At 33.0% G+C, this 11,433-nt stretch overlaps 2 long non-coding RNA genes across 3 annotated transcripts; both read left to right on the top strand.

Moving 5' to 3' along the window:
• The first annotated feature begins 6,722 nt into the window (after positions 1–6,722).
• Positions 6,723–8,014, top strand: LOC127987685 (uncharacterized). Of its 2 annotated transcripts, none has more exons than XR_008161324.1 (3): positions 6,723–6,976; positions 7,424–7,672; positions 7,919–8,014. It is a non-coding gene; the product is annotated as an uncharacterized LOC127987685 (long non-coding RNA). The 2 variants fall into 2 exon arrangements; XR_008161325.1 differs by lacking the exon at positions 6,723–6,976 and adding an exon at positions 7,028–7,150.
• Positions 8,015–8,088: 74 nt separating this feature from the next.
• On the top strand, positions 8,089–9,715 carry LOC127987678 (uncharacterized). The gene is made up of 3 exons (XR_008161323.1): positions 8,089–8,139; positions 8,268–8,337; positions 9,041–9,715. It is a non-coding gene; the product is annotated as an uncharacterized LOC127987678 (long non-coding RNA).
• Positions 9,716–11,433: the final 1,718 nt, after the last annotated feature.

Consider the following 11,433-nt stretch of genomic DNA (forward strand, 5'->3'; position numbering starts at 1 on the left):
TTATTAACTCATGAACCCCCCATTCGGGAAACCATAATTATGGCTATATTGATTTCATGGGCCCCAATTCTTTATTACCACTTTGGGTGGAGAATAAAATAAAATAAAATGTGACCCTGGACCAGGGGCGGACTGGCCATCTGTGTGATCTGGAGAATCACAGAAAGGCCGGTACTCCCACCACCCGCCAAGCATGCAGTCATCACCGTTCAAACCCCCCCCCCCCCCCCCCCCCGCGCTATTCTGTTTTACACTCCAGTACTGTAGGTGGCAGCAATGCACCTTAAGTTGGAAGCCAGCTGCACTGGCTGTGGCTGCCAAGTAAGAATAAGAAGTGGAAGAGTAGGAAGAAATGAACAGCAAAGACGTTTAACGTTAGATAGAAGAAGCATAGAAAAAATCAAACAATATGCATAACGCGGCCGCGGGTTAAAAACCGGAAAGAAAGGGGCTGAGAAGGCGAGAGAAAAAAAAGCGGAATTTAGATACTGAACCCGCTAAATTTCCCAAACTAACTGAAATATATAGCAATATTTTCCAGTTAAAATATTTTTTGTGAAGCAGTGAAGAAGTGAGCCAGAAAGCTATGCAGCAACATGCCACCAGTGATGATGATGAGGGACAGAAAGATGAGCTGGTTCCACAGGCAGATCCAGATCCAAGTCTGGAACATGAGAGGAGAAAGAGAGTTACTTGCTAGGAATGATGTTAGGAAGTGATATTCAGGTTGCTACATTTTTAATGATTACAGTAGTTAAAACAGCTAAACTTCAACATTTTAGCTGTAAAATGTCACATGCAGTAGCTAATATTAAGAAATATGTTGTGCTTTTACTTTTAAAAATGTTGGTTACATTACAGTTAATGCTTACACAAACTTTGACGATTTTGAATACAGAAGTTACATTTGTAATGGTGTATTTTCATTTAGATGTGGTATTATTATGTACAGTAAGATTAATTAATTACTGCATAAATTAAGATTATTAAGTAATAAATTAATTTTAAGACAGCATGGAATATATTGTATAATATGCTGTTATAACAGCATATTATATAAATTATTCCATGCTATCTTGGAATAAAATCTGTAAAAAAAAAAAAAAAAAAAAAAAAAAATCCATTCCATCGTTGTTTATTCAGGTTGAGCTTAGACCAAGAGCAGAGAAAGACACCCACTCCAGCTCAACATCTACTCAACATCAGTGCTTTTGCTATAATTTGGATGGTATGGTATCACAATTAAAGTCTTGTGACACTCATGCCAGGCGTTATTGTTGTTGTCGAGTTTACGCGCGCCGATTGCCGTTTTTTAGGCTCAGTCCGTCCCTGCCCTGGACCACAAAACTAAATCGATGGGGTATATTTGTAGCAATAGCCAAAAAACATTGTATGGGTCAAAATTACTGCTTTTTCTTTTATGCCAAAAATCATTACAATATTAAGGGAAGATCATGTTCCATGAAGATATTTTGTAAATTTGCTAACTTAAATATATTAAAACTTATTTTGTTATTAGTAACATACATTGCTAAAAGTTCAATACAATTTCAACTGCAATTTTCTCAGTATTTAGATTTTATTTTTTTTTTATTTTTTTGCACCCTCAGATTCCAGATTTTCAAATAGTTGTATCTCTGTCAAATATGGTCAGATCCTAATAAACCTTTCGGATGATGTATACGTCTCAATTTAGAAAAATTTACCCTTAAGACTGGTTTTGTGATTCATGGTTACAAATAAAAATAAAATAAATATATGCACAATCAGCAATTCAGAAAAGCATTCAACAACATGCCACTTTACTAATAGGCTTAAAAGTTGAGGATGCATCCGTAGATGAATCTCCCATGAGACATAACAAGATGTCAGCGTAAATATGCAGGGGTTAGAAAAATTAAACCTCTTTCACCTTTCACAGAGCAAACACAGACAGATCAACTCCATACCAAGATTCTACTGACCTTTAGTCCTTTCACTGCTATCCCTCTTCTCTCCATATCTCCTGCCATTTCCTGGGAAGGATGAATGTTGTACAATTACTATCACTCAGAGCATAATATATCAAGAGTTGCTGGCTTACTCGACTCTGCGGCAGATACAGGAGGTGGTATGAAAGTGGATGTTCTCTGTGATGCAGTGTGCATATCTCAATAACTTTTGGGATTTCCATACAGATGATTAGTTGAATACTAAGCAAGCAAGCCACTTTCCCAAAAATAAAGTGTCAGAGTGGTTTGTAAAAAGAGATCCAATTTAATTCTAAATAAAATGGTTGGTAACATTTTATCTTGGTGAAACTCGCAGACTTGTAGTTTGTAAGTGTCCTTATACCAACCACTGTGACAGTACCTTGGGACAGTAGGATGTATCAGATAATAATACTATAATATTTTTATTTTATTTTTTTATTTTTTTATACTGAATCCTTATCATATTCATATTACTGTACCATGGTGTTGACCTGTTATACTGTGAGGTATAAAAGAAAAACAAACGAACAAACAAAAAGCCCTTTCTTACGCAAGACCACATTATATATATATATATATATATATATATATATATATATATATATATATATATATATATATATATATATATATATATATATATATATATATATATATATGTTTAAATTATTCAGCTTGTATATGTTATTCAAGTGCCAATCAACAGTTAAAAAAGGAGAAACAACAAAACAAAACAAATAAATATGCCCAAATAAATAAATATTTTGTTTTTGATTGTATTTGATTTGTATTTGTTTCAAATAAAAATGTAAATACGTTTAAGGCATACTCTCTAAGTTGTCTTATTTCTTCTGCAGCTCATTCAGAATTCATTCAAGCTGTGACTCATGCATTTCTCTTCGTAATTTCTTTTTAATGGATTCTGTCTGTAGTTCTCCAGTCTAATGTGTCTGGGGGAGTTTACCTCACAGCTGTAGATCCACGCCATTGATTTATGAATTGTGGACAAAAGTAATGTGGTTATCATAAGGCTTGTGCGATGGAAATTTTAACACATCTAAAGCTTTCTAAATAATTCAAAATATTTAAAGCACATAAAAAGTAGGTGATTAATTATTATTCATTCTACTCTGAAAGACAGGGCACAATTTAGTTCCAAATTCAAATTGTTATGTTGGAGGAACATCAACTTAATACACACGTGTGTGTGTGTGTGTGTGTGTGTGTGTGTGTGTGTGTGTGTGCTCTTGTTTTTGTGACATATCAGGACACAACTCTGTATAATGACATGGGTATGACAAGGAGAGGGTGACTTATGAGGACATAACCCATGTCCCCATTTTTCAAAACGCTTATACATCATAAATATTATATATATATATATATATATATATATATATATATATATATATATATATATATATATATATATATATATATATATATTTTTTTTTTTTTTTTTTTTTTTTTTGAGAAAGTTAAAATGCACAAAGTTTCCTGTGAGGGTTAGGGTTAGGTGTAGGGTTGGTGAAGGGTGATATATATACAGTATATACAGTATATACAGTTTTTACAGTGATAGAATATATACAGTATATACAGTTATATATACAGTTTGTACAGTATAAAAACCATTACGCCTATGGGATGTCCCTATTTTTCACAAAATACAAAATACAGATGTAAAAAAGCTTTTTTTTTTTTTTTTTTTTTATGCTGAAGAACCTACATTTATTATATCACACAAATATATTTTATATATATTTAAGTTTAAGCTAGCTAGCTAAACCCAGACTGGCTGAGTTGTATTTGTATGATGTAAATAGCTGCCAGAATGTGTTAACAAGATGGCCTCCGATTTGCCAACTTGGCCAGTAATGTTGACCATCTTGCTTAAGAAGAACAATTCCACCAAACATTTTTTTTTTTTTTTTTTTTTTTTATCTGACATGATGCTAATTTTACAAATATTTTGGTTTCTTTTAAAAAAGCTGAAAACTGGGTCTATCAAGTGTGCTACCAGAATAAATTTTTTAACTCCTGATGCCCCTATCTATTTTGCTCTAATCTAAGAATGTCCATTGAAGCCACTTTATTTTTCTCTTTCTCTATCTCTGTCGTTTCACTCACTCTCTTTAGTTCACACTAATGTTGATGGACAACACAAACACCATTTTCCCCCTGCAGCAGTGAGATGGCTATTAGCATTCCTTCCTGTAAGGGTCATTAATTTTGCTTGCTTTGGCACAGACAAACTCCTCTCCTCAATCATGTGGAGGACAGTTCACTGATATATCAGCCCAAATTGAGTGATAAAGGAAGAACTTTGCCATCAGCACACACTGATGTCATTCATCGTTATAGAAGGAACATATGAGGTCGGACGTTCAAATCGAACAAAAAACAACAACAACAACATACAATTACAAATCCACTATAAAATGATCTTAACTTTAAAATATCATAATTAAATCTACAATAAAATGAACATATAATAGCATAATGTATTAATGTAATTATTGTCAAAACATCCATATTGTATCATGAGCATGTATTCAAACATAGAGAAGTGTATGTGTAAACTTTATGAATAAATACCAACAAATAATTATGAGATCAGGCAGAGGAAGCACTTCCAGTTTTTTTTTTTTTTTTTTTTTTTTATTACAAAGCACGTGTGTTCCAATAAACAAGTTATTTTGGTGTATACTCAAATTTAAACTGAGTTTCTACTCAGTTTAATCAGATGTCAGTGTGGGCCAGGAGTGACATGTTTGAAAATAATTGATTAACAGTGAACCATGTACAAAACATTGCAAGGTAATGCTGCAGACATAGAACACAGGTTCACTTGCAACAAGGATAGATATGTTTTATGCTGAATGTAATGCATTGTTCACTATGAATTATTGCCTAAAGAGATGATTGAAACCACTGAAATTTAAGAGACATTTAGAAACCAACAAACAAACAAAGCTTTCCTATTTGTATAACTGGATGCTGCATTCATAATTGAGTTTATTATTTGGCATATGCAGTTCATACCAAGCTTGGATTCTAAGGATATTTAGTTTACTTTTGTACATACACTGTATAGCTGTGTCACCAACTTGATGTCCAAAAATTGAGAAGCAGCAGTCTAACTGATCTATTCTGATCACATAATGCCTATATCATTTAGAGGTATCTTATAAGATGTACTGCATGTAGAGGTGGGTTGCACTAAAAGCAAACTTGTCTTGCGTGACTGCATAAGGGTACAGATGAGATTTGTGAATCCCATGTTCTCCTTTCAGCAATAAAACTGATACAATATGAATAAAAGGTGGAGGAAATCATGACTGGAGAGTTGGATACATGGCTGCAGTTGTCAAAGAGCTGCAGTAAAAACACATTATGATGTCTCGTGGGACCAAACCCTCCACTGCCTTGCCTTTCATAATAGTGAGAAGCTTGTTATTGCCTCTGTGGAGCCAGACAAGTATTTTCATTTCTTTTTTTTTTTTTTTTTTTTTTTTTTTTTTTACACCCCCTGCCCCCTGTCCGCTTCCCACCATCATCTCCACCGGTGTCACACAATGTGTGAGCATTAAAGATGCTTTAGCACTATCTGTATATACTCTTTGGTATTGCTTTGTGATACAGTTTAAGTGTCTTGTCTTTTGGAAACAGTGGCACATTTTTTATTTATTTATTAATTTTATTGTTTTATGTAGATTCCAAGAAAAAAAAAAAAGTCACAATAGATAATTCTAACAAATTCCAATTAGCATAACTAAAGGAGATACAATGAAAGTAGTGATGACACAGTACCAAACCAAACAAGAAACACTTACAAATACTCATGTATACTTACAGCTTCATCATGATTAATGCATTTGGCAAAATCTCTTATGCAAGTGAAATGCACATTAAATTGAATCTTTTTTTGCTCAGATTTTGGGAAAAATCTGTGGAATTATGTGGAACAAATTTAAAGAATTGTCAAATAGAAGTAGGGACAGATCTTTTATTCCAAGCATCTGAGTGTAACACCGTGTCTACACCAGACGCGAGCGCCATGGCACGATGTGATGCGACATAATACACGATAAATACCCAACAGTAAACTGATGCCTCATTCCATTTAAGATGTACTGAAGTAAAGTTCAAATGATTTGCAATGTTTGCTTTGTCTCGTTCAAGGTAGACAGCCCCAGGCCCCAATCAGACAGAATGTGTTTTTAGGATTGAAAATGCAAGGCACTGCCATTTTTTGGTTGACATTTCTTAATTTAGAAAAGAGCAGTGCACTGCATTTTTTATGTTGCTAGGCAACCACTGAATCAGCTGTCCTGTCAGTCTAATTAAGGATTATAACACGAGAGCTCTAAAATCTTTGGTTTGCTGTTAAGTAAACTGTCATATTAGCAGAAAAAAAGAAAATAAAAAAAGGACTGATGATTCATTCTCTGTAGATGCATTTACCAAATGGATAGGATGATTTTCAATAGCCATATCTTCATTTACAGTCTTAGATAAATGCATAATTAAATTAATGAAAACACTTCTTTGCATTTTACTTTATGCATTTGTGTTTGCTTGTTTATTCATTGCACATATGCACATACTATAATTGTATCACCATAATTTGAGATTCTCTTGTGCTTTGATGGTAGCAACACTCAAGGCACAAGTATGGGTGAAACCTGATGGTCATGTTCTCATACATGATTTGAGATCATCCAAATATAATATTTTGCTTAAATACACTCTAAAAAACGCTGGGTTGTTTTTTCAACCCAACTGCTGGGTTGAGGCCGTTGGATAGGACTTTGGGATGTTTTAACCCAAGTTTGGGTTGAAAATAAGGTTTAAAAAAAAAAATTTTTAACCCAGCGGTCTGGGTTGAGGACGCGGACGTGAAGGAGAGCACGCACGTCACGTCAAGATCGTATGTCTCCAGTGCGAGCAGCCGCCATTTTCTCAGCGTGATAGAAGCGAGAAGCGAGTGAAAGACTATGGTAAGTAAATATTCAAAATGTAAAGTTATCTTTTATTGTTTACCCGGTTGTATGAAAGGCGGAAGGTTTTATGAGGCGGAAACAAAGGAGCTTAACGTTATATATATATATTTTAAAATAAAACGGACGCGGTTTTCGCCTCAGACACGGAGGTCTTAACTGCCTCATGTAACGGTACTGAACAGAGGATGTACTTTTAATATAACGTCTGTGAATGTATTTTGTCATATTTACACAAGGTTTTACATTATCTGTACTTTTTTAGGCGTTAACAGACGGTTATGGTCACGGTTATGGTCATGTGAATTTGTCTTTTTTTTCGCGGTTAAACTGAATGTATGTTTGTCTCCTAAAGGAAACGGCATTGTGTAGTAAAGACTAGCATAATTATTTTGAGGCTGTTGAAGTGGTAACTGTTAAAAGTATGTTTTACATGTAATATTTCAGACTTGTCCAGCTCCTGTCTTCATTGTCCTCGCGCCGAGAGTTAAAGACACAGAAGCTGTTTGTGTGAGGAATCACAGACCTGTGTGAGGATGAGTAGGAGGTGTTCTTCTGAAGAGGGACAGACGGTTTAAGGAGAGTAAACTTCAGAATAACATCAAGTTATCTTTATTTTTACTAAGACTAAAATAATGTTGTTTTTGTAGATGTTGCAATCCAGAGACAAGATAACTTCATTCTTTTGAGACTGATGTAAGTTAAGTTATTATTACTTTTTTTTTTTTTAGAAAATTAATGTTTATGTTGTGTCCTGCCTGTTAACTTCACATTTTGATGCAAAAACAGTGTGATTTTATATATATATATATATATATATATATATATATATATATATATATATATATATATATATATATATATGTCTGTATGTGTGTGTATGTATATATATGTATGTATATGTTAATATTTTATTGAAACCATTGATGTCCCTCTTTGCAGAACTCAAACTAACTGGAGTTAAGGACACACAAGTCTGCTTGTGTGAGGAGGTGGTTTTCTCAGCTTCTTTGGAAGAGAGGGAAAGATCATTTAAGGCAAGTAAACTTCATAATTTCATGTTATCAGCTGTTGTTGTGTTTTACTAAGAGTAAAATAATATTTGTTTTTGTAGATGTTAAAAGCAAGAGACATGGGAGAGCATCATTCCTTTGAGATTTTATGTAAGTTATTTTTAGAAAATAAATTTTTCTGTTGTCTCCTGCCAGTTTACTTCACATTTTGATGCAACAAAAGTGTGATTACGTGCTCATTTCATTAAGACCATTGATGTCTGTGTTTTTTATTGCAGAAATCAAACCAAGTTTGGAGTTGTCTTGTCTGATTTGGAGAGTCATCATTCTTGGTCTTCGCTCTTAGAGGTAAAGTTCACACAAAAAATAATTTACTTGCCCTCAAGTCATTCCAAACCTATAAGACTTTTGTCTGTCTTTACAACATAAATTAATATATTTTTAGTTTTCTCATAATATTTGTTAATCCATTTATAGTTTAGATAATCAGTATTTTCAAGCTTCATAAATATAGAGTTATTTTAGAAGTAAATTCTGATATTTATATATGAATACATTTTAAATTATATGATAGCAAACATGTATGTTCAAAATAAAATACTGGTCTCCCAGACCAGCAATGGAGGACACAAAAAGAGAATATTAAATATATTCATATTTTTTCCAAAAAATGAGCAGAGTTTGTATGAGTCTGGAAAAACATGGGGAGAGTAAATTATGAACATTAATTATTTGGTGAACTAACGGTTTGAAGAGCAGCCCTCAACGTACATGAACATTTGTGAGGTATGTGAATGTCATGACTGTTTTAATGTTTCAGTAAAGAAGCTTTCTGAAAGCGATATTTATTTAAACAATATCACCTGTCCTCACACTAGTGCTGCCATTATAGACTTCATGAGAGCTGTGATAGACAGACATTAAACAACCACACAAAGTGTTGAAACTTTAACACCGATTATTTACCTATCCTTACGGATGTGAATACACCTCTACCTGAAAATGGATAGTTTAATTAAATGTTTAATTTTTTCAAATGTGTTTCTCTTAGGCCACTGATGAAGAACAGGCGGTGACTGGGATGAATCCTGGTCAGAGAGGATAATCTTCTTTCCCCTAAACTGATGCAGCGGTGGTTTTAAAGGAGGACGCTGCCCTGGATGATGTAGAAGATGTCACATGCTGTGCTGATGGGGTTTCTTCATGATTACATCAGTTATGCTAAAGAGATCATGAAAATTGACCGTGATGCATGATCTGTATTCATGGACTATGAAACAAACTGTAAGTGTATAATTTGTTAAAAAAAAAAAAAGTTAAATGCTTTTTCTGTGTTGTTTAGTAGAAGAGTTTACACTCTGTCATTCATACACCTGCTCACATTCTTTCACACACACACACACGCGTCTGTTAAATGTTATAATATCAAAGTTAATGTTGTGATTTATTTGTGTACTGTCATGCCAGAATAGTTGGAAAAAAACCTAATTCAGTTCTATTCATCAAATGTTCAATGCTTTGTTTATGAACTCTGTAGCTTTTAATGCCATCCTTTTCTGCATTTCTTCTAACATGTTACTTTTTGACTTTTCTCTTGTTTTTAATAAATATTTTCCTTTTGATAATTATTATTTGTGTGTAAAAGTGATATTTAAAATGAACAACATTTGTAGGTTTAATGCCTAGCTCAATTTGGGTTAATTTTAACGTAGAAATGCATTGTTTCCCCACATGGCTGCACTGCGAGTTTATTTTCTGCCAGCAGGAGGCGCTAAGAGCGGGGGAGGTAGGTTTCTCCGGTAACGGCTGCAGAGCGGCGCTGAGCTCACAAATGCTGCCTTATCAAGCACATGCGAAATGATATCGAACATTTTCTAAATACAGTAGTTTTCCTTCTGAAATACAGTGATAAAAAACACCCGCTCTGTTTTTTAAACCCTGCAATATAGTCATTTTAAACCATAAAAAATGGCAACCCAGCAGGCTGGGTTAAATGTGATAACCCAACTGGTTGGGTTAAAATAACCCAGCGCTGGGTTCGTCCCTTTTTGACCCAGCGCTGGGTTGTCAAAATAACCCAAATTGGGTTGTTTTCAACCCAGCAGTTTTTAGAGTGTAGAATCAAGAAAACAAAACTATTGCTTGCAAATGCAGATTTTATTTTCTGTCCTAGTGCTAATGTGCATATCTGATGTATTTGTAGCATTTTTACATAAACTAGATAATTTCTGTACACTTTTTGAACTGGGTTATTCTGAGCCATTGAACCTCACCTGCAAATGTCCACACACTGATCATTTGTCTTTCAGCCTTTTGTGCAATCTGTTCAGGATTATGTTCCCAAACATGGTGAGTCTTGAGGTCCAACTCGCCAAAGACAATTTGCTCCATTTGTCCATGATCTTAACAACAAGCACAGTGTGGATGCTCAGATAACAGCGTGGAGGGGCACACATATACCAGAGCGGAGATGATAGGCAGAGTTTAACTCAGTTTTGCTTATGGGATGTACTATTAAATCACAACAGTCCTTGCGCCTGTCTAGCACATTTCTGCCTAAAAAAAGAATAATAATAATAATAGTAATAATATATATATATATATATATATATATATATATATATATATATATATATATATATATATATATATATATATATATATATATATATATATATATATATATATATATATATATATATATATATATATAAATAAAATAAAATAAAATAAACCACATGCATGCTTTGTTTCCTGAACAAATTTATATTAAGCTATATTTACCCATTTACAAGAGATTTAAATTTATTACATTACATTTGATTTAGACTTTTATATAGACTATATATATATATATATATATATATATATATATATATATATATATATATATATATATATATATATATATATATATATATATATATATAGTAATGATTGTTTCCTGAAAATATTATTATGTTCTGTGTTGTTTTAATTTTGATAATCTGTTGCATATTAAAATCATTCTAAAACTGACTATTACCTGCTGTAAAATATTATATGTAGAACAATACAAGTAAAAAATAAATGCAATATATATATATATATATATATATATATATATAGGTGCATCTCATTCACTCAATTTGAATATTGTGGAAAAGTTCATTTATTTCAGTAATTTGTTCATTCATTCATTCATTCATTGACAAAAGACTAAAGTAGTTTAAGTCTTTGGTTCTTTTAATTGTGATGAATTTGACTCACATTTAACAAACACCCACCAATTTTTTATATCAATAAATTAGAAAATGGTGACATGCCAATCAGCTAATCAACTCAAAACACCTGCAAAAGTTTCCTGAGCCTTCAAAATGGTCTCTCAGTTTGGTTCAATATGCTACACAATCATGGGGAAGACTGCTGATCTGACTGTTATCCAAAAGAAAATTATTGACACCC

The sequence above is a fragment of the Carassius gibelio genome, chromosome A5 (genome assembly GCF_023724105.1).
Source record: "Carassius gibelio isolate Cgi1373 ecotype wild population from Czech Republic chromosome A5, carGib1.2-hapl.c, whole genome shotgun sequence".
Taxonomy (NCBI): domain Eukaryota; kingdom Metazoa; phylum Chordata; class Actinopteri; order Cypriniformes; family Cyprinidae; genus Carassius; species Carassius gibelio.